The sequence below is a fragment of the Mixophyes fleayi genome, chromosome 3 (genome assembly GCF_038048845.1).
Source record: "Mixophyes fleayi isolate aMixFle1 chromosome 3, aMixFle1.hap1, whole genome shotgun sequence".
Lineage (NCBI taxonomy): Eukaryota > Metazoa > Chordata > Amphibia > Anura > Limnodynastidae > Mixophyes > Mixophyes fleayi.
This window is the reverse complement of record NC_134404.1, coordinates 193,450,896-193,463,448: the sequence shown is the minus strand read 5'-3', so window position 1 is coordinate 193,463,448 and position 12,553 is coordinate 193,450,896. Positions and strand designations below refer to the sequence as shown.

Here is a 12,553-nt window from a genome sequence, read left to right as displayed (position 1 = left end):
ATAAATAATCCTGCAAAAGAAAAAACCTGCAAACTAAACCTTCAAGGGTCACTGAGCAAGTACATCTATCTATCTCTATCTCTATATATCTATATCTGTATCTCTATACATCTATATCTATATATGTAGGGGCCCCGGTGCACTGCTTTGCCAGGGGCCCATAATGTTGTTAAGATGGCCCTGCATTTGACATATGGTGGTAGTGAGAGCTTGCACTTTAAAAAAACTAGTGAAAACATGTATTTTAATGCCAGTATGTAAGGGACTTTAAAAGCAACAAAAAGTATTTAAACACATTTCCTATACTTGGTTAAAAAGAAGATATTTATAATAACTATGCAGACAGTTTTCATAAATGTGGTCCTCAGTGCATATTTTTATTTTATTTTTTGCAGTGTTGCCTTTAGTCCTGTGTCTCGGTGTCTCATTTTAAATTATTATAGCAAGAACACACTGCTTATTGTGTTGCCTTTCAAATTAAAAGATCCAAAAATTGGGCTACTTACTTAAAGTTAAATACATTTCATTAGAATAGAATGTATCATTCATTTTAATTCATTGATTTCATTAATGAATCCAACTAAAAATCAAACAGAATCCAAAAGACATTATTTAATAAAAAAAAATCAATGTGCATTTTTTAGTTTTGGAGTACACATTTATGATTACTAGCCTATTTCAATTATTTATGTTATAAGCTATTAGTTGGGGCAGAAAGGCAAATGTTTCTGAAGTACCTTTCTCCAATTAATTCATATATATCAACATACAACTTAATAGATATATATACCACATAGCATACATGTTTATTATTGAACCATAAATCCAAAAATAGAATACATTCAATACTTTTCTATTGAATATGGGCAACGTGTAAACATAGAATTTGAAGGCAGAAAAGAACTGCTTGGCTCATCTAGTCTGCCTGTTTTTTAACCTAAGCTAACCTCATACCCTATTTTATCCTTATGCTTTGTAATGATTTCCTTATGTCTATCTCAAGCGTGTTTAAATTGCTCTACTGTATTAGCCTCTACCACCTCTGATGGAACGCTATTCCACTTATCCACTACCCTTTCTGTGAAGTAGTTTTTCCTCAAATTTCCTCTGAACTTACTTCCCTCCAGTTTCAGTGAATGTCCTTGTGTTCTAACACTTTGCTTTCTTTGAAGAATATTTCGCTCCTGTATCTTGTTAAAACTCTTGATATATTTGTAGGTTTCTATCATGTCCCCCCTTTCTCAACTATGCTCCAAACTAAACATATTAATATATTTTAGTCTTTCCTGGTAAGTTTTGTCCTGTGGGCCATGCACCATTTTAGTTGCCTTTCGTTATATAGTCTCTAATGTATTTATATCCTTCTGGAGATATGTCCTCCAGAATTGAAAACAGTATTTTAGATGAGGTTGTTCCAATGACCTGTAAAGTGGCATTATTACTTTTTTCTTTCTGTTACTGATTCCTCTCCCTATGCAACCAAGCATCTGACTTGCCATTCTTATTGCTTTGTTACATTGCTTACTTGCCTTTAAATAACCTGAAATAGTGACTCCTAGATCCCATTCCTCCTCAGTAGTTTCCATTATAGTGCCATTAATACTATATTTAGCCTTTGGGTTTTTTGAAAGCCAAGCGCATGATTTTGCATTTTTTGGCATTAAATTGTAGTTGCCACTCTTGACCATTCCTCTAGTCATTACCTCCTGGTGTGTTTCCCATGTTGCATATCTTTGTGTCATCTACAAAAAAATTCATACCTTCCCTTCAATACCATTTGCAATGTCACCAATAAAGATATTTAAAAGCACTGGTCCAAGTACAGAACCTTGAGATACTTCACTGGTAACATTTCCCTTCTGTGAACGCACTCCATTTACTACAGCTCTCTGTTTTCCATCCTGCAACCAAGAACTTATCCATTCAGCCATCTTAGAATTCAATCCCAAGCTTTCGAGTTTATTTAACAGTCTACGATGTGGGACAGTGTCAAAAGCCTTACTAAAATCTAGATAAGCTACATCTATGTCCCCTCATTGATCTGTTACATTAGTCACACAGTCAAAAAAGTAAATTATATTTTTTTGACATGATCTCCCCCCAGTAAATCCATGCTGTTTGAGATCATGTAAGTTACTGTATTTGAGATATTCTACATCTTTCTTTTAAGAGTGTTTCCAGTTGCTCGCTTCTTCAATTGCTTCCACTTTTGTGCAATGGGAGTACATTCACTCTCATCCAGTCCTCTGGAATTACGCTTCCAGATAGTGACTGGTTGAATAATTCTGTTAATGGTGTTACCAGCACCTCTTTAACCTCTTTTAATAAGATTGGAAGTATCCCATCTGGCCCCATTGATTTATCCACTTTCAGTTTAGAGAGTTCTGTTAGGACCTTCTCTGTAAATGTACTTGTATCTACATCATTTTTATGACTATACTTGCAACTTAACTGTGGCCCATTGCCCTCTCTTTCTGTAGTGAATACTGAGCAAAAGTAATTATTAAGATGATCTGCTATTATCTTATCTCCCTCAACAGGACTCTCACTCTCTGTATATAGTCTTATTATTGCTGATTTTGTTTTTCTCCTTTTACTTATATACCTAAAACGTTTTGCCCCCTTTACTTACTGCCTTGGTCATTTTCTCTTCAGCTTGTGCCTTTGCACATCTGATTACCTTATTAGCCTCCTTCTGTCTAACAAGATACACCTCTTTGGGGTATATTTACTAAACTGCGGGTTTGAAAAAGTGGAGTTGTTTTCTATAGCAACCAATCATATTCTAGTTATCATTTACTTAGTACATTCTACAAAATGACAGCTAGATTCTGATTGGTTGCTATAGGCAACATCTCCACTTTTCCAAACCCACAGTTTAGTAAATATACCCCTTTGTCTTCATTATTTTGATTCTGCTTATATTTCTTAACTATTTATTTGCTTTCACAATACTTGCTACTTCTCTTGCAAACCACACTGGCTTCATTTTCCTTGTGGTTTTCTTAACCCTTTTGATACAAAGGTCTGTTGCTTTTAGTATTTAAAAAAAATTTCTCCCACCTCTCCTGCACTCTTTTCAAGTTCTTCCACTCTGCCAGAGAGTTACTTACACAGTTTCCCATCTCTACATCTCAACCTTACTAAAATCTAACACTTTTGTTTTTGTGTGGTATGAGTCGGTCTTTGTATTTATACTAAACCATACTGCTTGATGGTCACAGGATCCTACGTTCACACACACATTACATCAGATATTCTGTCACCATTTGTAAGTATTAAGTATAATATTGCTTCTTTGCGAGTAGGCTCCTTCACCATTTGCTTAAGGGATGCTCCCTGCAAGGAATTCAGAATGCCCCTACTTCTAGTGGAGCTTGCAAAAGACCCCTCCCAGTTCACATCAGCTAGATTAAAGTTTCCCATGATTATTACCTCTCCATTTAATGCCATTTTATTGATGTCATGCCATAGGTCCTGCCATTTCCTCTTTCTGGCCTGGTGGTCTACTGACAGTACTAAGAATAGCCTTCTCCCCCGTTTCTATGGTTACTCAAATGGCTTCAGTGTTTTTTCAATATGTTGTTTTCAATTAGTATTTATGCTTATTTTAACATATATCGCAACCCCTCCTCTGATTCTTTCCATTTTATCCTTCCTAAATAAAGTATGTAAATAAAGATTTTATAAATATATATAAATATTTGCCATTCTATTAAAACTGGTAGGTACTTGTTATTTTGTTTAATACAATAGTATCATTTATATTCTAATCATTTTCCCAATTATGTCAGATTTGTTTTGAACTGTAAAACTTTATTTCAAGCTATAATAACAGGAAACATTTTTAGATAATAAAATGAAATTATGTAATCACAAAAGCAGGGACTTCTAATATCTTTCTAATACATAAATTATGCTAATATACGTATTAACTCCTGTACATTATATCTATATTGATAGTGAGTTCTGATGTTTTTCTCACTAGCGATGTGTGATGACATCACTGTGATGTCTTATGTCATATCTTTGTTTGTTAAGAAAACTTGTGAATAAGCAAATTCCTTCCTGTAAGTTATTAAGGATATAGGGAGTCACATCCCATTTCCGTCACTTGTATAAAAGCATAGCAAATAAATTCACCACTGCACCAACCAATCAAGTTCCCGATAATCTATGTGGCTGATTATTCAATATACAGCCATAACAAATCTCGGGTGGTGCTCCCTAACCATGTATAAGCAATATACAGCCATAACAAAGCTAGGGTGGTAAATGCAGCAGGGGTGTTTTAAGAAATGCGTGGGTCTGCGTGCAATATTAGTTGCGCACACTGACCCGTGAGTCAAGGATGCCTTATGCTGACTACCATGCACCCAGAAATTTATACTGCTGCCAAATTTATTGTTATGTTGACGTTAAGAGCTCTGATCTATTATGACTTAACCACATCCTCAGCCTCACATAATGCATCAGTTGACTGGGCTCATAAATAAAGATCATTCTCACTCCATCCTTCCTGGATTCCCGAACGGACTTGATGGGCCATTTGACAGTATAGCCATCCAACGGCACTGAGCTGTCAATACAAGAGCCATGTGGAGAAGGCGCTAGGAATTGAGGAGTAAAAATGAGCCTTCTGAGCACAGCCTACTGGTGCAATATGGGAGACAGGGGGCCATAAAGATGCATTGAAGCCATAATGAAGCAGAGTTACTAGTGTGGAGGAAAAAATAATACTGGCAGCAATAGAAAACTCTAGGTGCATTGTAGCAGTCATGGGATTCCCTTGACTCATGGGCTTGTGTACACTAATCTTGCACACAAACCCACTCATTTCTTTAAAAGCGCCTGCTGCATGCTTTTACACAAGTTATGGAAATGGGAGGTGACTCCTTATATCCGTAACTTTTAGGCTTGTGTACACTGCATACCTTGCACCTATTATATAAAAGTCACTGGCACACAGCCTTGAGACCTTGTTGATTTTTAATTTACAGTAGAGGGCCATTTATCTAATATGTCAACCCATGACATGCAGTATTCCACAAAACTTTTGACCTTGGAAGGAAGTTCAATCAAGTGCTTTATAGCACCACTTAACTTCTACATGATTACATTAATATGCAACTATGAAAAGTAAAGCAGAGATAAACACATGAATCATGAGATATAACTTTATTTTATTTCCTGGAGCTTTGTGGGAACAGCAAAATTGAATGAGCCAGTGGGAGTAAGTTAGTAAATAGTCATACAGCAAGTACACTAATATCAACCCTGCAGGAAGCTTGCCCTTCACTCAGTGCTGATGCAAATCTTTAAACACTTGAGAGGCCTGTGGTTCAATTGCCCCCATATTCCCCAGGGGCGGGCTGGGCTGGGGGGCAGATGCCCCAGGGCCGGACACGAAAAAGGCAATTTTGGGCCTATACAGACACCAGCCCAAGTTTCTATTACTTTGTGGCTGGCCCCTCCTCTGGGACCAGCCACAATCCATCACTGGCTCTGCTTGTCTCTCCCCTCCCTCCTCAGTGTCACATGGGACGCGCACCATGTGACAGGTGCCGCCCCATGTGTGAAGATCAGCGCACGCGGATGGAACAAGGTAAGTGGCGTGTGTGTGTCAGTAAAGTTTGTGTGTGTGATGACAGTAAAGTGTGTGTGTGATGACAGTAAAGTGTGTGTGAGATGACAGTAAAGTGTGAGATGACAATAAAGTGTGTGTGAGATGTCAGTAAAGTTTGTGTGTGATGTCAGTAAACTGTGTGTGAGTTGACAGTACAGTGTGTGTGTGTGTGTGTGCGTGTGTGTGAGATGCCAGTACAGTGTGTGTGTGTGTGTGTGTGTGAGATGCCAGTACAGTGTGTGTGTGTGTGTGTGTCATTATAATGTGTGAAGGAATTGGGGTCTTAATTTAGTGTGGGAGGTAGGAGGGGGCTTGTTATTTAATGGGTGCTATTTTGTTTGTGGGGTGGTGCGGGGCAATTTAATTTATTGATGGGGCTGTTTGGAGGGAGGTAAATAGGTTTATATATTAAATGTGTTTGCTATCTAATGTCAGGGTTGGTTGGAGGGATATAGATCTATTTAACAAATGTAAATATTATTATTTTAAGGTTGGGGCTGGACGAAGGCCTAATTATAAAACGTGAGTGCTATTAGTTTGACACCTGGACTGTTTGGAAAAAAAATGGGTACATAAAATTTAGAAAACTCCAAATAGGGCCTACAACATTCCAGGATCCAGACAAGCAGCACATGAATTAAGAAACCAGCAGTCACAAGTGGTGAAAGTGACAAGAACAGGTAGGGTAGAGCAGGACAGTCTGCCAGCTGTCCTGAATCTGGTGGGACAGTCCCTAATTGGGATGACTGTCTCTCTTAGGACAGTTGGGAGGTATGTCCCGCTTCACTGTGTACTGCTTGTGAAGGCAGAGCTGCGTGCACCTAACTGTGGTGCACACAGTATTGCCTGTGTATTTGTCTAAAATGATAACCATGTTATATCATAGGGGCCCACTGTTTAAGGTGCACCCTGGCCCCCCAGCTCTGGGCCAGGGTGTCAGATTGACACCTAGTGCTCTACTCCTCCTTCCAGTACCACCCCTTATATTATTTGGGTTAGGTTAACCCTAAAACAAATAACCCTATTAGTATATAGGGCTTTTTGCATGTTGATAAATCCCATTATAATCAGTCAGGTATTTTTAAAAAGAAAAAAATGTATGTAGGAATGTGTGTAGGAGAAGGAACATATAAAATAAAATGCAATATAAAGTGAGTTCTGGTTTTTTTTTTTTGCATTATTTATTTTTATTATTTAAGATTTATTATATATAATAATAAAGTATCGCTGGATTAAACAACAATAAAATTTTATATTGATCAATATATATTGTACCGAAAACCACCCTTTAAGGAAGGACTGCTACTTATGGGCCAGTGCTGTGTGCGTGCCCCCCTGGGCTAAAGTCTGCCAGCCAGCCCCTGCTGTTCCCCTTGCGCTCCTCAGAACTTGTATAAATTACATGAGTGATTTGTAGTACAAAGCATATTTATTACTTCTGTTGCGATTGACACAATCAGTGAGGCCCAGAGCTGTTACTACTTATGTACGTGTTATAAACATTATGTGTTCTATAGGTATATAGTGTATTATTATACATAATAGAACATAATATGATATGATGATAATCTGAGAAAGAAAGTGACCCCATAAAAACAATTTGTGTGAATGGCATTTGAAGTATTACACTGCCTAACATGACATGCAGGGTCAGATTAGAAATTTAAAGTGACCCTGGAAAAATTTTGATTGTTACCTCATGTAGGGAACTGCAGGCAAAGTCGATGGAGTTAGCACACTGTTAGCATCGCCTCTACGGTGGTAAACATGATCAAAGCTTGAGATGGCGATAACAGAACAGGTATTGCAGTGGTACAAGTCACAATACTTGTTAAAAAGCCTTCCCCATGCAAATGCAATCTACTGTCGATAACAGCATTAATGCCAGCGCTAATCCTTTGAAGTGAAAGTTAGCCCCATTATTTATCAAAGAATGTAACAAAGGTTGATTATTTTGACAGTGAAAAATTATTGAAATTAGAAAATTGGGCTTACGTACCATCTTTAGTTTTAATTATGTGGTGTTGGAGACAGTTGTGCCTCTGTTCGTCCACGTCACTTCTGATAGACAGCAACCAACGTTGGTTTTGCCTTCCACACTGACTCCAGCAGAAGAGGAGGAAGGAAAGGCATAAATAGGGGAGAAGTGGAAGACAAGGGGAGATGATGTGGCACAAGAGGACAGTGAGTTGAAAGGGCAGATGATACTAAAAGGAGGGGAAGCAGATGGGATGGGCTGACAAAGAGAAACATGTACACAAAGGAGGAGAAAAAAATGAAAGGTACCCATAATGTTGAGACAGGAACACACAAACAATTGGGGTGCACGGAGAGAAAGAGGCAGATGAACAGTTATTGGTACACATGGAAAACTGGAGACAGAGAGACATACACACAAAGTGGAGGGGGACAAAGATGCACACAGACAAAGGGTGGGCAGGACAGAAATACTGCTAGAAACAAAGGTACACATACAAAACTGGAAACAGTGAGACAAACATAAACAGGAGACAGGGACAGACATTTGCAGAGTACAAAGTGCAAATTTCTGAAAGGCAAAAAGGGCTATAGAGCACAGGGGCAAAGTCCACCCAATGTATTTGCCTTACTGCAGCTTACACTTTTTAAATCCTGCCACAACTTTTCTTAACTACAGGACACAAGACATTATGGTGCAACACCTGCAGCTGTGCAGGTTCCACATTGCACAATACATGCCAGAGCCCAGACCTCCCCTCCATTGACCCTAGGACCCTGCACAGGCTTCTCTCACCCCACTGTATATGTCCTTATTCTGGGCTTTTGCCGACCAGCAATAGACAACAATTTTGTAAGGGTCACACAAGGTTTCCTCTCACTTATATGCCTCTTCCTACGCTGCTGCTTCTGCTCTGCACCTCATTTTCAGCTCAGAGAGAAAGGGACCACTAGAGTTCCCTCTCTTGTTCTGGTAGTTAACACCCCTGCAGGAAACTTTTGCCTAATTATCTTTTTAACTCCTCTCACACAAGTCAGCCCGACTTCTCATGAGCTGCACCTCATCTCCGGAAGCATCTCTCACTCAGTTGCCGACACTGCAAGCAGGCACTGAAAACTCATCTATCTGGAGAACATTACTGCACTCCTCAGCTTTCTATCCCTTATATCAGTGTTGGCTAACCTGTGACACTCCAGGTGTTGTGAAACTACAAGTCCCAGCATACCCTTCTAGCAATAAGCTGCAATATATTGGCAAAGCATGCTGGGACTTGTAGTTTCACAACACCTGGAGTGTCACAGGTTAGCCAACACTGCCTTATATCAGCCTGCTTTTCCAATCATCACACTTTTAACTTTTCATTTCACGATAAGCAGCAATAAAGCACCATTCTTATTGCCACAAATTGAAAAATTAAGCCCTTGTCTTGATGAAACCATTATCACTACCTTTGTGGCTAAACAAAAATAAAGTAAATAAAACATAAGTTATATTTTCACTTAGTAAATATGGTGCACCACACTAGTGACTTAGGCTATTTTCCTATAGATATCCCTACCTTCATTTGTTTTATATGCAAATAATGTTTTAGTAGAAATATTGCTGACAGTATATTTTTTATGGACCTGTACACATACAGTCTCTGACAAACATTTTCTTTGATGTGGTTTGACTTACATAAATCTCCACATTGTCTGCAGAAAGTGTTGCTGCTTAATAAAATATATTGTAGTTCTATGGGAATGCTTTCTAAGTACATAGTACTTAATAAGCACACACAGTACACTGAGAACTGAGAGAAAATATGTGTAAAGACTGACTGATGATTCTGAGTTAATCTCTATGTAACGTGGAATAGAGAGCAAGTGTTTAAAATTCCAGCTTTCACCTAAGTGGTTTGGTGGACTGAATTACAAACAATGAGTTCATGGAATTATCCTATTAAAAGAGAAGTGTGGGGCTAATCGCTCAAATTAATTTGCAGAACAAAGGGTAGATAGTTCTGTCATGTCTTGTAAGAAATACAGGCATACAGTGTTGGACATGACTATAAACTGTCTAAGGGGTCCACTACTTGTATAGAAATAACATTACTTACAGCACAGAAATTGTATTCTATAAATATGCAATTGCATGTAATAAAAAGATGACTGCTTAATGGTTTGCCTTGGCATGCAACTTTTTTTCTCCCTCATGACATGTTCGGGACTGAATAATTTAATTAGTTGCAACTATTACAAAAGGCTAGAGATGAGGCATATCCGTATTTTGCACTGATGAGAGCTAATAAGCTTGAAAACATCTGAATGCAAATTGTATATTTGGCTTTACTTATTTTGGCTGTACCTATCCTTTAAACCATAGTTATATAAGGAACAATTTGCATCTGCATGAATGTAAGGCAGCTTGGCTTGGTCTTTTTGCCATAAGGGTGGCAACAGAAAAAGCCCAGGATACGATGCCCTGGAACAGCAACCTGGGGTATCTTAAAATCATAGGGCAAGCCAGAGGCCTATAGCACTTAATCACATACTTCAGTCTTCTTTGATGCCTAACTTTCTTGCCCTTTTTGCTGGGCAGGCTTAGGCAGCACAGTGGCCTAGCCTGGTTAGCACTTCCGCCTTACAGCACTGGGGTCATGAGTTCGATTCCCGACCATGGCCTTATCTGTGTGGAGTTTGTATGTTCTCCCTGTGTTTGCGTGGGTTTCCTCCAGGTGCTCCGGTTTCCTCCCACACTCCAAAAACATACTGGTAGGTTAATTGGCTGCTATCAAAATTGACCCTAGTCTCTCCCTCTCTGTCTGTCTGTGTGTAAGTGTGTCTATATTAGGGAATTTAGACTGTAAGCTCCAATGGGGCAGGGACTGATGTGAATGAGTTCTCTGTACAGCGCTGCGGAATTAGTGGCGCTATATAAATAAATGATGATGATGATGATGATTTATATCATTCCAACTGAAAGCTAGGCTACTAGTCATGGCATTACGTTCTTTACTTCTTCACATTTGATCATCTTCACTTTTTTGTGTGTTTTTGTGTTCAATGGATTGAAGGTTGACTTTTACAGGTTCCATCCTCTGAGGTTCTCATCTCCAGAGCTGCAAATTTTATATCCCTGGGTGAGTCTTAGGCAGATCGCAGGGTAATTGGAACCCAACATACTTTTTCGAAGCTTTCTCACTTAAGAGTAAAGGAAAAGGGATGTATGATATAACTGCATCCCAGTTTACTTTTTGCTTGTTTGTACTGTTTTGCATTTGGTATTCTGAGCGCACATTTTCTGGTCTATATTAGCAAAAAAATATTTATTTTATAACTATATTTTGCTTCTTGGCATTTTGGCTAATATCAAGTGTAAAGCTGACCAAGTAGGGCTTGGCAATCTCTATAATCGTGGACAGGCGGCTTTGGTCCTCAAATGGAAATGCTGTTAGTAGAAAAGCCAGAGGTGACTTGTGTCCATGGATTAGCAACCCTGGGAGCCTGAAAATCATTTGGGAGTGGTGACACCACAGTTGACAATTATGGCAATTTTATATTTAAGCCAAAGGCTGTGTCCGTAACAACGTACACAACACACATTTCCAATGCTTACCCATTGATGAAAGGGGCAAAAAAATCTGGTTGAGGCATTGATAGATTTAGTCTTTCAGTGAAAGGGGATCAGATTCATCCTTTAGAGCCTTTTTCAGGAGGAGGGCCTGATTTTTAGAGGACTGTTTTCTTCTGAAATGGAGTGTTTTGAGAGCATGTATCCCAGGCTTTCTAAAACAAAGAATGTTCGTAGCTCATTACTAGAGAGGAGTGATACTTTCAAAACCATAAGATGTTCACCTTGTACAGCATGTAGTCACAAAACTTTATAAGTTTCACTATTTTGGTTTTAAGCTACTCTAGCCACACAACAGTATGACCATTTTCATTCCAGTTCTATTCATAGACTATGTACTCCACAAAAAGCAAATTTACCTATGCAGTATGGCATTCTGTGAAATGGCAATGCATCTCTGCAAAGCAGCCTGTTAAACACTATTCAAGCTAAATTTTGCCACACTGTCACTTATCTCTACTAAATGCCTATATCAAAAAGACACAAATAACTCCATTGGTTAATGCAAAAATGACATATTTGAACCAGAACCTGATAGTCTTCTAATAATATATAAAAGAGAAAATTTGTCCTTCTGTCCTTCTGTCCTTCTGTCTGTCTTTCTATACAAATCCACATTTTTCAAGCGAAGATCATGAAATTTTGCATACGAGTGTATTAAAACATGACGGAGGCAACTAAAAATTTTTTAAATTAAAATTTATTACGGGGTGGGGGTGGCGAGGGGGGTAACACCTAAAAATCATCGAAAATGACCATAACTCTGGAATGTCTGGAAAAATTTACACCAAACCTGGTACACATATGACTTACAGTCTGACAACAAATATTGTGGGGGCAAGACACCCCTAGCACTCCTAAGTATGGGGGTGGCGAGGGGGGTAACTCCTAAAAATCATCGAAAACGACCATAACTCTGGAATGTCTGGAACAATTTACACCAAACCTGGTACACATATGACTTACAGTCTGAAAACAAATATTGTGGGGGCAAGACACCCCTAGCACTCCTAAGGGTGGGGGTGGCGAGGGGGGTAACACCTAAAAATCATCGAAAACGACCATAACTCTGGAATGTCTGGAACAATTTACACCAAACCTGGTACACATATGACTTACAGTCTGACAACAAATATTGTGGGGGCAAGACACCCCTAGCACTCCTAAGGGTGGGGGTGGCAAGGGGGGTAACACCTAAAAATCATCAAAAACGACCATAACTCTGGAATGTCTGGAACAATATACACCAAACCTGGTACACATATGACTTACAGTCTGACAACAAATATTGTGGAGGCAAGACACCCCTAGCACTCCTAAGGGTGGGGGTGGCGAGG

The 12,553-nt window shown here is 39.0% G+C and overlaps 1 protein-coding gene across 1 annotated transcript in view; it reads left to right on the top strand.

Moving 5' to 3' along the window:
• FRK (fyn related Src family tyrosine kinase) overlaps positions 1 to 12,553 on the top strand; it is a 70,155-nt gene that overhangs the window by 1,206 nt on the left and 56,396 nt on the right. The gene's annotated exons all lie outside the window — the stretch shown is intronic.